The following is a 13,623-nucleotide window of genomic DNA, read 5'->3' as shown; positions in this document are numbered from 1 at the left end:
TATGAACTTCCCTCTCAAGACTGCTTTCACTGTGTTCCATAGATTTTGGATTATTGTGTTTTCATTGTTATTTGTTACCATGATGCTTTTTATTTCGTCTTTGGTCTATTTGGTAACCCAGTCATTGTTTAATAACATGCTGATTAGCCTCCAGGTGTTGGATTTTTTTTAATTGTTTTTATTGTAGTTGATTTCTAGTTTTATGCCATTGTGATTTGAGAACATGCTTGGTATTATTTCTGTCTTCTTGAATTTGAAGAGACTTTGCCTGTGTCCCAATATGTGATCTGTCTTTGAAAATGACCCATGTGCACTTGAGAAGAATGTATATTCTGTGGCTTTTGTGTGAAATGTTCTGAAGATGTCAATTAATTCCATCTGATTTAGTGAGTTATTTTTCATTAATGTTTCTCTGCTGATATTTTGTTTAGAGGATTTGTCGAGTGTTAGTGGGGTATTAAAGTCCTCTACTGTGACTGGATTGCTGTCAATCTCTCCCTTGATATCCTCTGGAAGTGGTTTTTTTTTTTTGTTTGTTTGTTTTTTATATGTATTTGGGTGCTCCTGTATTGGGTGCATATATGTTTACCAGAGTTATATCTTCTTGTTGAATTGCTTCCTTTAGTATTATGAAGTGGCCTTTCTTATCTCTTGTTATGGCCTTCACTTTTAGGTCTAATTTATCAGATATAAGTATTGCTACCCTGGCTTTTTTTTTTTTCCATTTCCATTCGCCTGAAAAACCTTTTTCCATCCCTTCACCATCAGTCTATGTGAGTCCTTTCTTCTGAGGTGGGTTTCCTGTAGACAGCAGATATATGGGTCATGTTTTCTTATCCACTCAGCTACCCTATGTCTTTTGATTGGGGCATTTAATCCATTTACATTTAAAGTTATTATTGATAAGTACTTGTTTGTCGTCGTTTTTTTTCTTTATGCCTGTGTTCCTTCTTCTCTTCCTATTTCTTCTTTTAACAGCAGACCCTTTAGCATTTTTTGCATTGCTGGTTTGGTGGTGATAAACTCCCTTAGTCCTTTTTTGTCTGTGAAGCTCCAGATTTTACCCTCAATCTTGATTGATAGCCTTGCTGGGTACAATATTATTGGATTCAGACCCTTGCTTTGCATGACTTTGTATATTTCATTCCATTCCATTATGGCCTGATGTGTTTCTGTTGAGAAATCAGTCAATAGTCTGATGGGAGATCCTTTGTAGGTAACTTTCTGTCTCTCTCTTGCAGTCTTTAAGATTCTTACTTTGTCGTTGGTGTTTGCCAATTTAATTATAATGTATCTTGGTGTTGGTCTTTTGGGGTTTATCTTGTTTGGGACTCTGTGAGCTTCTTGGACTTGTGTTAGTTTTTTCTTCCTGATATCAGGGAAGTTTTCTGTCAATATTTCTTCAAACAAGTTTTTTATTACTTGCTCAGTTTCCTCTCCTTCTGGCACCCCTCTTATGTGGGTGTTGTTTTGTTTCATGTTGTCCCAAAGTTCCCTTAGGCTCTCCTCCTGTTTATTACGTTTATTTTCTAGATGCTGCTCTGCATGGGTATTATTTCCTACCTTGTCTTCTAGCTCACTGATGTGGTCATCCGCTTCTTCTATTCTACTGTTGATACTTTCTATTGAGTTCTTTATTGCAGCGATGTCATTTTTTTCATTTCTTATTGGTTCTTCTTCATTTCCTCTTGGTTCTTACACATATTGTTGAATTTGTCTTCCAACCTTTTCAGCATCCTTATGACCATTGCTCTGAATTCGCTCTCTGACATATTGCTTGCCTCCATTTCATTTACTTCCTTTTCTGGTGATTCCTCCTTTTCTTTCATATGTGGGCTGTTTCTTTGTCTCCCCATGATCACTCCTCTCAGAGTGTCTAGTTATGTAGCTCTCTCTCTCCTGCATTGACTTAAGGGCACAAAATACAACACAACAAGACACAACACACAGGGCACCAAACACAAATGTATTCACGATACTAATAACCCCAAATAAAGGTGACCACCAGAGAAAAGAGAATTAGGGGATAGAAAAGAGTGCAAAAATGATATTGAGAAAAGGAAAAAAATGTAAGAGAGAAAAGAAAGAGAAGAAAAAAGAAGGGGGGGGGGGGAAATATATGTATATGGGGAGAAAACTCCAATAAAAGAACAACTAATCCAAAAAAATGAAAACAAGAAACACCCAAACAACAACCACCCAGATGAATCTGAGGAGGCAGAGCTTTCTCTAGGCGATATCTGACCCTTCCGTCCATGGATTTCCCCTCACCAGCTGTGTTTAATTCGCCAATTCCGGGTTGGTATTGTTCGATTCAGCTGTTTCTTCTATCTGCTCTGTGAGAAGGCGCAGAGCCCGTCCATGTATTTGGCACTGCTTTGTCTCCCCCTGGACAGACATTTTAGACACTCGCAGTCGAGGAGGCTGGAGTTCCAGTATTTGTGGGTTCGCAGCTGCGGCAGCTGTTCCCTGGGTGTTGTGGTTGTAGGGTCCCAGGAAGTATCCGAGGTCTACCCAGTTGAAGGTAAGTCTGGGCTTCTGATCACAGCCGGTCTCCCCTTCAAGATGGCACGGTCTCTGCTGCAGGGCCGGCCGCTCCAGGAGAGATTTCAGCAGCAGTAGAGGCTGCCTGGCCAGGGGAGCCCGGTCCACCAGTCCCCAACAGTCCTATGGAATATAGCTGTCCCTTTCTCACAAATACAGACACTCCCCGCACATCCACGCACTCTCTCCTTTTGTTCTCTTAATCACACACTATCTTGCAGCCTGCCATCCCGTAGGCAGCCATCTTCTAAAAAAAAAAATCTGTAATACTTTTTTAAACTTGAGTATATCCACTAAGAGTTAAAGCCTATCTATATATATAAAAGCCCAGCGACCAGAACGACCAGAATGACCAGTGGCCATGACGTGCACTGCGGCAGTCAACCAGCCTGATCCGGGCCTGGATCGGCCACCCATCCCCGGTAGGCCCAGCCCCCAATCGGTCCCCAATACTCTGATTGGGGGTGGGGCCAGCTGGCCAACCACCCGCGGCCCCTCCCCTCCACTGACCTGACCCGATGGGCCCCCATTGGGGCAGGCCAGCCAGACCCCACCCATGCACGAATTCTTGCACCAGGCCTCTAGTTTCACTATAATGTGTCAAGTTCTCCAGGTATATAAGAAAAAAAGGTCAAAGTTAGAAATTTATCCCTTAGTCTTTATCCAGATTGGTACAATTATGAAGCAAATTACTATGATGATTAATAATCTCCCTCCCTGAAGAAAAGGTAAATTTTAATCTATTTGTGAGTAATATTAAATTTTTTATGTAAATGAACCACACAAATTCATGGTATTAATATTATAAGTGAATGCCCTTAGAGTATGTACAATAGACAGTTATTTCAAGAGTTACATAAAACTACTATATTCATTCTCTCTCCAGCCTCCATCCCACCTGCCACAAATTACTTATTCTTCATCCCCCAACTTTACCTGGCTAGTTTGCATGTGACAAAAGCTTTGTCCAAGAACCTTTTTGCCCTCTATATTTTATAATAAGTCATTGCCACCACTCTATAAAGATAATAGAGTATGTATTACATTGAGAAACATGTTTTTTAAAAAGACTGTACTAAGAAATTGCCTAGTTTTTGTTTTTTAAATGAAATAATTCTTAAAATATCTTCAATTTTAAATATTTTAAGTGCATCATAATTTTTTTTAATTTGGAAGAATACTTATATCTACGTTATGTGTTTTTTATTTTATGTCTATTTATATGCAGTAAGTAAAGTTATTAATTCATTTAATAACTTTAATAACTCAGAGTATAAATTCTGCCTCCTTTGTATTCATATGCTATATGATGTTTGTTTTCTGTTCAGAAGTCAAATATTATATTTTAGTTTCTTGACATTAGGAGTTGGTAAGTCAAAGTAAACTTAGAGGACTAAACAGTACTATAGTTTAATTTTTAAAATATATTTACTGTTTAATAGACAATGGGAAGACAAAGACTGTTATAGATGCAGATATTACCTGGTATGTGAAATCACCCAGAGTCTAAATCAAAAGCAGAGAGATGAAGGACTGTCTTCTTGTGGAAGATTTTAATAGCTTTCAAAGAAAAGAGAAATGTGTAAGCATTTCAACAAATGAATTATATTCAATCTTTATTTTCATTTATAATCCCACTAAGAATTTTATAGTCTACATTCAAAATGTATTAAATAACACATGTCAATAATATTTTTGCCATTTTAATGATCATATACTTTCTCTGAGAAAATGGTCATGTATTATCATGTAAAATTATTTTGCAGAATTAAACCTTGAATTTCTCACTTACATAAGAAAGGATTCAATACCAATATTGACCTACTTTTTTCCTCATTCATATTTTTTAGTGAGAGAATAATTGTCTCATACCAGAATTTGGAGCCAGAATTTTATTGTAATGTATAAAAAAAGAAAGAAACGCGTTCTTGCTATATTTCTGTAACCTGAATATAAAATAAGGTTGCAACATATCAACAGACAGTCAACAGAGAAAAAGAAAATGTTATAGGAAACTAGGTTATAAATACAAGGTTAATTCCAGAACTTCTCTAAGCCGTCTGATGTCTTAGTAAGAATGGGAAGGAAAGTCACAGAATCTCTAGTTGAGCCCTGCATTATTTTCAAATGGCTTTATCGTCTTCTTATATTTCCTGTGAAAGCCACTTTTTTGGTTTTCTACTCTCCTAATTCTTAGGGATTCATAGAAATCAGGAATAGGAAAGTGATTTTTTCCAGTAATTTTTCCCCGTAATACAAGTATTATGACTCTCATATATCTAGTGGCCTGTCTTTAAAAAAAAAAAATCAATAAATTCACTCTGTGTGTTAGTGATTGAAAGTCCTGTTGAAAAGCTACTTTGGCTTCTATTCATTCTTTTTTGCAGCCTAAATCATGTACATATGTGCCAGGTATTGTGCTTGGGTTAAAGTTGCAGCCAGAGATAGTCCCCAGGCAAACTGAACCATGACAATGCAATATAATAAATGTGATAAAAATAAGTACAATGTACTATAGAGGTATAAAGTTAGAACTCCTAACCCATACTGGGTAGTTATGGGAGTCAGTGATTTTTGATTAGCAGAGATGTACTAGAAAAAACAGTAGGTGAATTTTGTGATCCAAATCAGCTTATTTGAAGATAAACATTAGTCTTATTAACATTAACAATTTAATGAATGTCTGTGATATGTTAAGTGTTACAACAAATACAATCTTGTCATCTATATGAAATATCTAAAATAGTAATAATAGTGTGGACTTTTTTCCTAAGAAAATATTTGTCTTATTTCTTGTGATTGTTGGGCTCTTTCTGGTTAACTGGTGTATACCGATTCATGCCATACAGCTCATACCATTGACTTTCAGAGATACCCAGGGGCAACAATACAGGTTCATTATTATAAACCCATCCTTTACTGCTAGAAGCCATGAGTTGGATTTCTAGTAGCAAAGGATGGAACTCATAGCCTACTAATAATTGTTGGATCATTACCTTCATCATCATGTGTAAAAAACAGTAAATCAAAATTACACTATGAACCCTCACCACTAGGAAAAGCGTTACAATGCAATATTTCTGAAAAGTAGTAGGGGTGAATTTGGTGAAACAGCCTTGTATGAAGAGGGAGATTTCCAAATACAAGAGTGGGAATACAGAAATTAAAATGAAAGGTAAAAAGAAGGTCCTAGCTGGTCTGGCTCAGTGGATAGAGCATCAGCCCACAGACTGAAAGGTCCCAGGTTCGATTCTGGTCAAGGGCATGTACCTCAGTTGCAGGCTTGATCCCTGGCCCTGGTTGGGGCCCCTGCGAGAGGCAACCAATCCATGTGTCTCTCTCACATTGATGTTTCTCTGTCTCTCCCCCTCCCTTCCACTCTCTCTAAAAATCAATGGAAAAATATTATTGGGTGCGGATTAACAAAACAAACAAAAAAAGAAGGTGGGAAAGATTAGCAAAGAGAACATGAGTTTAAGTGAAATGAAATAAGTGGAAGAAAATACAGTAGTTTTAGGAATTTAATAGTTAAGTATAACACAGAAAGTCACTTGTACTTGAAATTGTGTTGTTGCACAGTCATTGTTATTTTCTACAATTCTGCCAATTGTTTTCACCAACTCTGCTAGCAAGGTAACTGAGGAAAAGGAATTTTAGCCTTTGAGTAGTTGTTCTGATTAGTTCTCTATAATATAATGAAGACCCACATCTTACCTTTTAGTTGCATACTGGAACAAACACATAGTTTAGTTGTATGTAGTTCTTATTTAATTTTTAAAAGAAATCTGTGTTTATATGGCCACAAAATTACATTTTAACTTAGGTAAGAAAAGACTTCAGTGAAAAATGAAAAATTAGTTATATAATACCTAATAGGAAAAAACAGGAAGTTCTAATTTTTGAATAGGCTTAACTATTCAAACTTTTTAAGGTGCAAGGGAAAACAATATCTTTGATAAGAATTTGTTTACTTATTTATTTCCACTCATGATTTTGATAGATTTCCATTAATTCGGTGCATAACAGTTCTTGTTCAATGATAGCATTTCATTACAGTGAGAGTGCATATTGAATAACCAGATAATGACCTAACACAGTGATGATTCCTATTGATTTGTATCTGCTATAGGGAAAAATAAAAACATGTTCTTCTGTATTTGTTATTGAAAGGAGAGGTTTTACAAATACCATCTTCACTTTTATTTATCATAAAAGTATCCATTAGTTTTCCCATACTTTATAAGCTATAACACTTTCTGAACCACAGTATAATAGAATCCTTAAGATACTGAAAAGTACAAACAAATGGTGTTGACTTAAGTATTGATGATGGCATAAATTAAAAATTGGACAAAGCTTCTGTCTACATGCAAGTCTCCTTTTTTTGCGACTCTAAAACCAATTACATTTATTGGAAAATCCTCAATGAAAACACAAGCCAAATAAAATACTCTGAATGGTCATCAATGACTACATCTTTTTTGTAAGTATTTACTAATTAGAATTATTCATAATATAATAATTGACTTTGTGGCTTTCCTCCACACACTCCATTTTCAGTCTTTCCTTTTAAGTTCTGAATCTAGACTTGCATGATTACTGATTTAATGGTAACTAATACCAATTTTTCACACCCAGAATTGTTGCAAAGCTTAGTACATACATTTCACACAGGTCTATTACTTGTTCCAGACTAAATAAGTACATTTCTGTGTGTGTGTGTGTGTGTACATGTATATGCCCAAGTGTTTTTTAATTACAAAGTCAGTGGATGGGACCATTCTGAATGTATATTCGGTATCTATATATATAAAAGCCTAAGCAACCATTACAACCGAATGACCAGAACGACCAGTCAACCAGTTGCTATGATGCGCACTCACCACCAGGGGGCAGACGCTCCAACCGGTAGGTTAGCTTGCTGCTGGGGTCCGGCTGATCGGGACTGAGCGAGATGGGCTGGACACACCCTGGAGCCCTCCTGCGGTCCCTCCCTGGCTGGCCAACCTCCCGCATCCCTCCCCAGCCTTGATTGTGCACCAGTGGGGTCCCTCGGCCTGGCCTGCACCCTCTCGCAATCTGGGACCCCTCAGGGGATGTTGGAGGGCTGGTTTCAGCCCAATCCTGCAGGCCAGGCCAAGGAACCCCACTGGTGCATGAATTCGTGCACCGGGTCTCTGGTTATTTAATAATCCTCAGTCATTTTATTATCTTTTGCAATGTAAAAGACCCTTGAGCAATACTAAGCATCATGAGACCAGGTTCTGTATTTCTTTTAAGTCTTACTAAGGTGTTCTGCTCTTTTTTTTCTTTTTTAATCCTCATCCAAAGATATTTTTTTCCATTGATTTTTTTTTTTACAGAGGGTAGAAAGGATGGGGGAAGGAAGAGAGGGGGAAGGAGAGAGAGACAGAGAAGGAGAGAGAGAGGGGGAGAGAGAGAGAGAGAGAGAGAGAGAGAGAGAGAGAGAGAGAGAGAGAGAGGAGAGGGAGAGGGAAACATCCATGTGAGAGAGACACATTAATTGGTTGCCTCCCACATGCACTCTAATAATCAGGGCCGGCTGGGGATCGAACTTGCAACCCAGATACATGCCCTTGACCAAGAATCAAACCTGAGACCCTTTGGTATGCGGGCCGATGTTATAACCAGTGAGCAATGCTGACCAGTGCTGCTTTCTTATTTTTTTAACTCCATAATTCACATTTAGTTAACTGCTTATTGAATATTTTCTAAGTGCAGCCTAAAATGTAAAGTGATAATGAATAGAAGAAAATTAAAGCCTAACTCCCGCTGGCCTTCCACTGATTTCTCCATAGTAGGGGAGCTGAAGGTAACCAGTCTGTTCCCTTTCCCTGGGGCTGAGATGTGAAGGACACAGTACATCCTCTCAGGACTCTGGGTACAACAGATGCACAGTAACAATAATAGAGATTTATACTGTCCTCTTGAATTGCCATGTCTAGGTTCCTTTCTGCTGTGCATACATATGACTATACTTATATTTTAGAGCATTCTTTTTACTTGTATGTGTACTTTTTAAACTGAACATTAGAAAACAATACTATTTTAAATACTTGATCACTATTCCAATTTATTGATTTTATTTTGAATTCAAGTTAACCCTTTAGCTAACATTCTTTAATGCCTACTGTGTACAAATGTTTTGTTAAATATTGATCCTGAATGTCACATCCTTGGACTTTACTTTGGCATCCTTTCATTAGTAATACATGTTATTTATTGAAAATCCTGTAAGTATCAGATCCAGACACCATGGTTTAATAGTTTGTCTCAGGCCTATTGCTGATTCTTTAATAACAAAAGAGTTTAGGGAAGAAATGTTTTTAAATCATACATTTTTGTATCAGTCAAGATCCTTTACTACAAATAACGTAATTCTCTCTGGTCAGTTTAATCATAAAAGAGATATATTAAAAAGTAGTGATTAGGTAACAGACTCCTGCAGGACCAGAGAGTCAGCTCTGAAGTGACCTAGTCAATAACATGGTGCAAGCATATTCTAGGAGACCCTCTGCCAAAACACCGCTTCCACTGGCAGCCAGCACTCATGTTGTTGCATTAGTTTGAACACCTCTGTCATCCCCAAAGAACCTAATGTCTCCACCAACAAATCAAGTTCTCTAAGAAGAGTTACATCCTCAGGTTGCTTGATTCCAGTTTCAAATCACACTCTGAATTTGATTGCTGGGGCCTAAGGTACTTGCCTTGCTGTAAGACAGTCTGAAAATGCTCGTTTTCTGGTTTCTACCTTACAAAGATTGGGGTCACATTGTAGAAAATAAACAAAGATAAGGAATGTGTTCAAAACCTTGTAGTAGGCACAGGTGATCAATGTCCACAGATAACAGTGAACTAGATTAACTTTTCTCTTAAATCTTCATTGCATCACTTAAAATTTCTAGAATCATATACAGGCCATTGTCTTTCTCTGGGAAATGTATCCTAATTTTTGCTTTCAGTAAGCATGCAACGTATTTTCTTTGTGAATCACTTTTACCTCATGTTAGCTCCTCTAGCTACCATTCATGCTTGAACTGAAAGAGAAGAGCGCATCTTGTAAAGCATGGTTTCTCACCCGCAGCCCTATTGACATTAGGGAAAGTTCTTTATTGAGGGAGTGATCTTGTGCATTGTAGTGTTTAGCAGCATCTCTGGTTTCTACCCACTAGGTGCCAGTAGTGTGCACACACACAGACACACCCATGGTGATAATCCACATTGTCTTCAGACATTGACAGATGTCCCCTGGATTCCAAATCATTGCCAGTTGAGAGCCACTAAGATGAAACTACGTCTTTGCTTAGTGGACAACTTATGCTAATAAACAGATGCTGCCTTTGCCTCTTTCTCTGTGATTCTTATAATAATGACCATTGATGCTATAATTATATGTCTCTTGCTGCTTCTCCTAAAGTCTTTTCATCAAAATGTGTAATATAAATCTAAACAGGAGGTTGAGAAATTGTCTCTTCTGTGTAGGCCTCCAGGAATTCCTTGCTTCCTACAATACCTTTTTGCTTTGTCTTCTGCCCCTTCAGTACAATATAAATATTCTATATCCTTTCCCTTCTTCAAGGATAGTCTTAACAATGGGTACCTATAAGAAAGGAAGCAAAAGGAAAATTAGTTTAGACTTTGAATTAAACTTTGTGTGTCAAAAATTTGGTGAATTGAGTTAGTACATACTTGTTAAGGTTATCATTTTATATAACATTCTTTAATGTGATTTAATGTGATTTAACTTTAATGTGATTTAACTATCACATTAAATTTACTTGAAAAGATGTACCCACAATGCAGAAATTAGTTATTATGTTATAGTCAAGATTTGGGATTGAGCCAGGAAGCCTCAATTAGTTTTTAAAGTATTTTAAAAACTTTTCTATATTTCCTTTAGTATTTCAGAACATATGCAAGGAACTAGAGATAAGCCATGTAAATTGCCTTTTTTTTAATGCATTTTGCAGTATTCATATATATACTCCTTAAAAGTGATAGTTTATGTGAGTGAAATGATTTTGTATATTAATCTTTAACTATTCTAAGCAAAGATAAAATAGCAAAAAATCAGTTTAATGACATTTGGTTTTCTGATAAATTTCAAAGTTGACCTGAATCATATTACTACTTTTTTAAATTAACCTCCAAATTTGCTACCCTGTTTTAAGAGTTTAGAATTATGCCTTTCCAATATTGAAGAGTAACATCTAATTTTCTTACTTTAAGCTTTTCTTTTACTGCTTAATAAGTTATAGCTTTGCAAATATGAGGGCATGATTAAATTTCTTTCTGTATGGTTTTTAGGTAAAATAAATAATTCATCTTTTTATCAAGGTAGTTTCAGTTTTTATACTATGTCATAAATACCTCATCAGCTGTGTTAGAAAGAACATTTTTTCCTTACCAGAAATGCTTAAAATTTTTCTATTATTAAAAAAAGAGAAATATGTATCTTATTCTGTCTTGAAATAACTCATTAATTCTAATCAGTGCATTTTTTTATATATTAATTTTGGCTAGCTTTATCTTTTTTTGTTGTTGGTATTAACCTCACCAAAGGGTTGTTTTTCCCCCCATTGCTTTTCAAAGAGAGTGGAAGGGACAGGGAGGGGAAGAAAGAAACATCGATATGAGAGAGACACATCGACTAGTTGCCTCCAGCATGCTCCTTGCCTAGGGGTTAGGGAGGAACCTGCAACTCAAGTACGTGTCCTTGACTGGGTTCCCCAGAACCCTTTAGTGCGTGGGCCAACATTCTAACCACTGAGCACACCAGCCAGGGCTCTAGTTTTATCTTAATGTATCCTCATAGTGTCCTTTATTCCAATTAAAATTGACTTAAATTTGATATAACTTAGGTTTATTTTATTAATACACATAAGAAAAATATTTACAAATGTGTGATTAAGTAGTTACAAGCATATAGTTGTTAGCTATCCATTGACTTACTTGGAAAGTAGTAAAATTTTTGTGGCTTCCATCTTTCCACTCTTAATATTAGTGAGATTTAAATTTTACCTCTTATTGTGCTTAGTGAAAAGAATTTTGATAGATTGAGGTATATCATATAAAATAATATAGATAAACATAAGAAATTGGTATTTATACTTTATTACTTAGTGTTTAAATTAAATGATTTAATTGAAAAAGAAAAATGATGTAATACAGACTTGCTAAAATCTGTATTACTATATTAAAATATTTTTAGAAACCAGAATATTCTTATCAAAAAGGATATTATTTCAAAAATACTCAAATAGCACAGAAGTGGAATAAGTAGAAAACAAGTATAAAGACATCCATTTCTAATAGTATAGCAGATTACTCTTAAGGGTTGTCTTAATACCAAAAGTACCAAATCTTGCACAAAACGTAATGTTGTTTCATTGCTAGGTTCCACAGGTAGGAGTGAAATCTTAACAAATCTTGGTTTGAAACTGGAGCATCAGTAGTAAACATATAAGACAAGTGGAGTTGACTTAGTGGCAAATGAAAATAATAGCACTTAATGCAGAAAGAAAGCTATAGGTCAAGATGGAGAAGCTGGAAGAAATAATTCTCACTTAAGATCCCCAGATGTGTTATTTTTCTCCTGTTTTGTTTGCAGATTATGTCAACTTCATAATCAAAGTCCAGCAAAAACAGAAGGAAATAAGCCACCATGTGTGAGAGTTAGTAGAAATGACAAATTAAGATGTAAACACACCAAGGGCTACAAATATTGAATTAGCTGATATAAAATGTATGAAAGCACATCTGAAATGTTTTTTTAAAATAGTCTGGCAGAACTGAATTTATGAAATTGAAAAATATAATTTTGAAATAAAAAATAAATATTTAATGGATAGATGTATTAGTATCTAGGCAGGAAAATAGAAGTTTTGCTAATTGTTTTAAACAGAGACAGTTTAATACAAGGAGTTGGTCACATGGGTTGTTAGAGAGTACCCGAAGAGCAAATAGAGGATAATTGTCCTGGCAAAATAAAAGGGAAAGGAGTAGTATGCAGAGCTCAGAAGCTGCTAGGATTCCCTGGTTGGAGTCGGTAAGCATACTAGTAAATCCACTGACATGCTCTTGCAGTTACTGTTGGATTCACTAGAGTATAGTGTCACCTCAGCCACAGCTGGAATAACCAAAAAGTTTCTGCCTCTTCCCAAACTTCTGGGTTCTGGAATCACCTTATTCCTACTGCTTAAAAAAGCAACTATTTCCCTGTAATCTTCTATAGGTGCCTCTTGTTGGAAGACTTTAATAGGAAACTTGTTAGTAGAGCCAGGATTTATAAACTCCTCACCTCATTTAATACAAAGCAGAGTACAGAAGAGTGGGAATGGAATCTTTAAGAGTAAACAGACACCTGAATAATTTATTCTCAGCAAGCCATCTTTTGTAACATATGAACTTTGATATTATGATAAAATCACTATGTAGAAAAATATTTTTTTCAACTTCATGGATGTTTCCTAATAAAAATATCTCTTGCTAACTAAAGATTGAGTAATGACAAAATCAAGATGTTTCCTTAATAGCTATGGTATCTCAAACACTAGATCACTTAATCATTTTCATGTAGAGGGGGCCCCAAAATGTTTCTGTGGTCTTTATTTCTTTTAATTTATTGTTGAAAGTATTACAGATGTCCCCTTTTTTCCCCCCATTGACCCCCTCCACTCCTCACCGCATCCTCTCCCCAAGCCTTCACCACACTATTGTCTGTGTCCATGGGTTATGCATATATGCATGTAAGTTCTTTGGTTAATCCTTCCTTCTGAGATTCCTCAGTCTGTTCCATGTTTCTCTATCTCTGGATCTATTTTGTTCATCAGGTTTTTGTTTATTAGATTCCACATATGACTGAGATCATGTGATGTTTGTCTTTCTCTGACTGGCTTATTTCACTTAGAGTAATACTCTCCAGGTCCCCCCATTCTGTCTCAAAGGGTAAGAGATCCTTCTCTTTTTACAGCTGCATAGTATTCCATTTTGTAAATGTACCATAGCTGTGACCTGAACCAATATAAGTAACATGAGATGAGAAAGTCACACTTAATG

The 13,623-nt window shown here is 36.2% G+C and overlaps 1 protein-coding gene across 5 annotated transcripts in view; it reads left to right on the top strand.

Annotated features, from left to right (window-relative positions):
* The window catches only part of MBD5 (methyl-CpG binding domain protein 5), a 410,559-nt gene that overhangs the window by 274,449 nt on the left and 122,487 nt on the right, over positions 1-13,623 (top strand). The window lies entirely within an intron of this gene.

The sequence above is a fragment of the Cnephaeus nilssonii genome (genome assembly GCF_951640355.1).
Source record: "Cnephaeus nilssonii genome assembly, chromosome: 10".
NCBI lineage: Eukaryota > Metazoa > Chordata > Mammalia > Chiroptera > Vespertilionidae > Cnephaeus > Cnephaeus nilssonii.
Note: the sequence above shows the minus strand (reverse complement) of the source record. Positions and strands in the feature narration are given on the sequence as shown.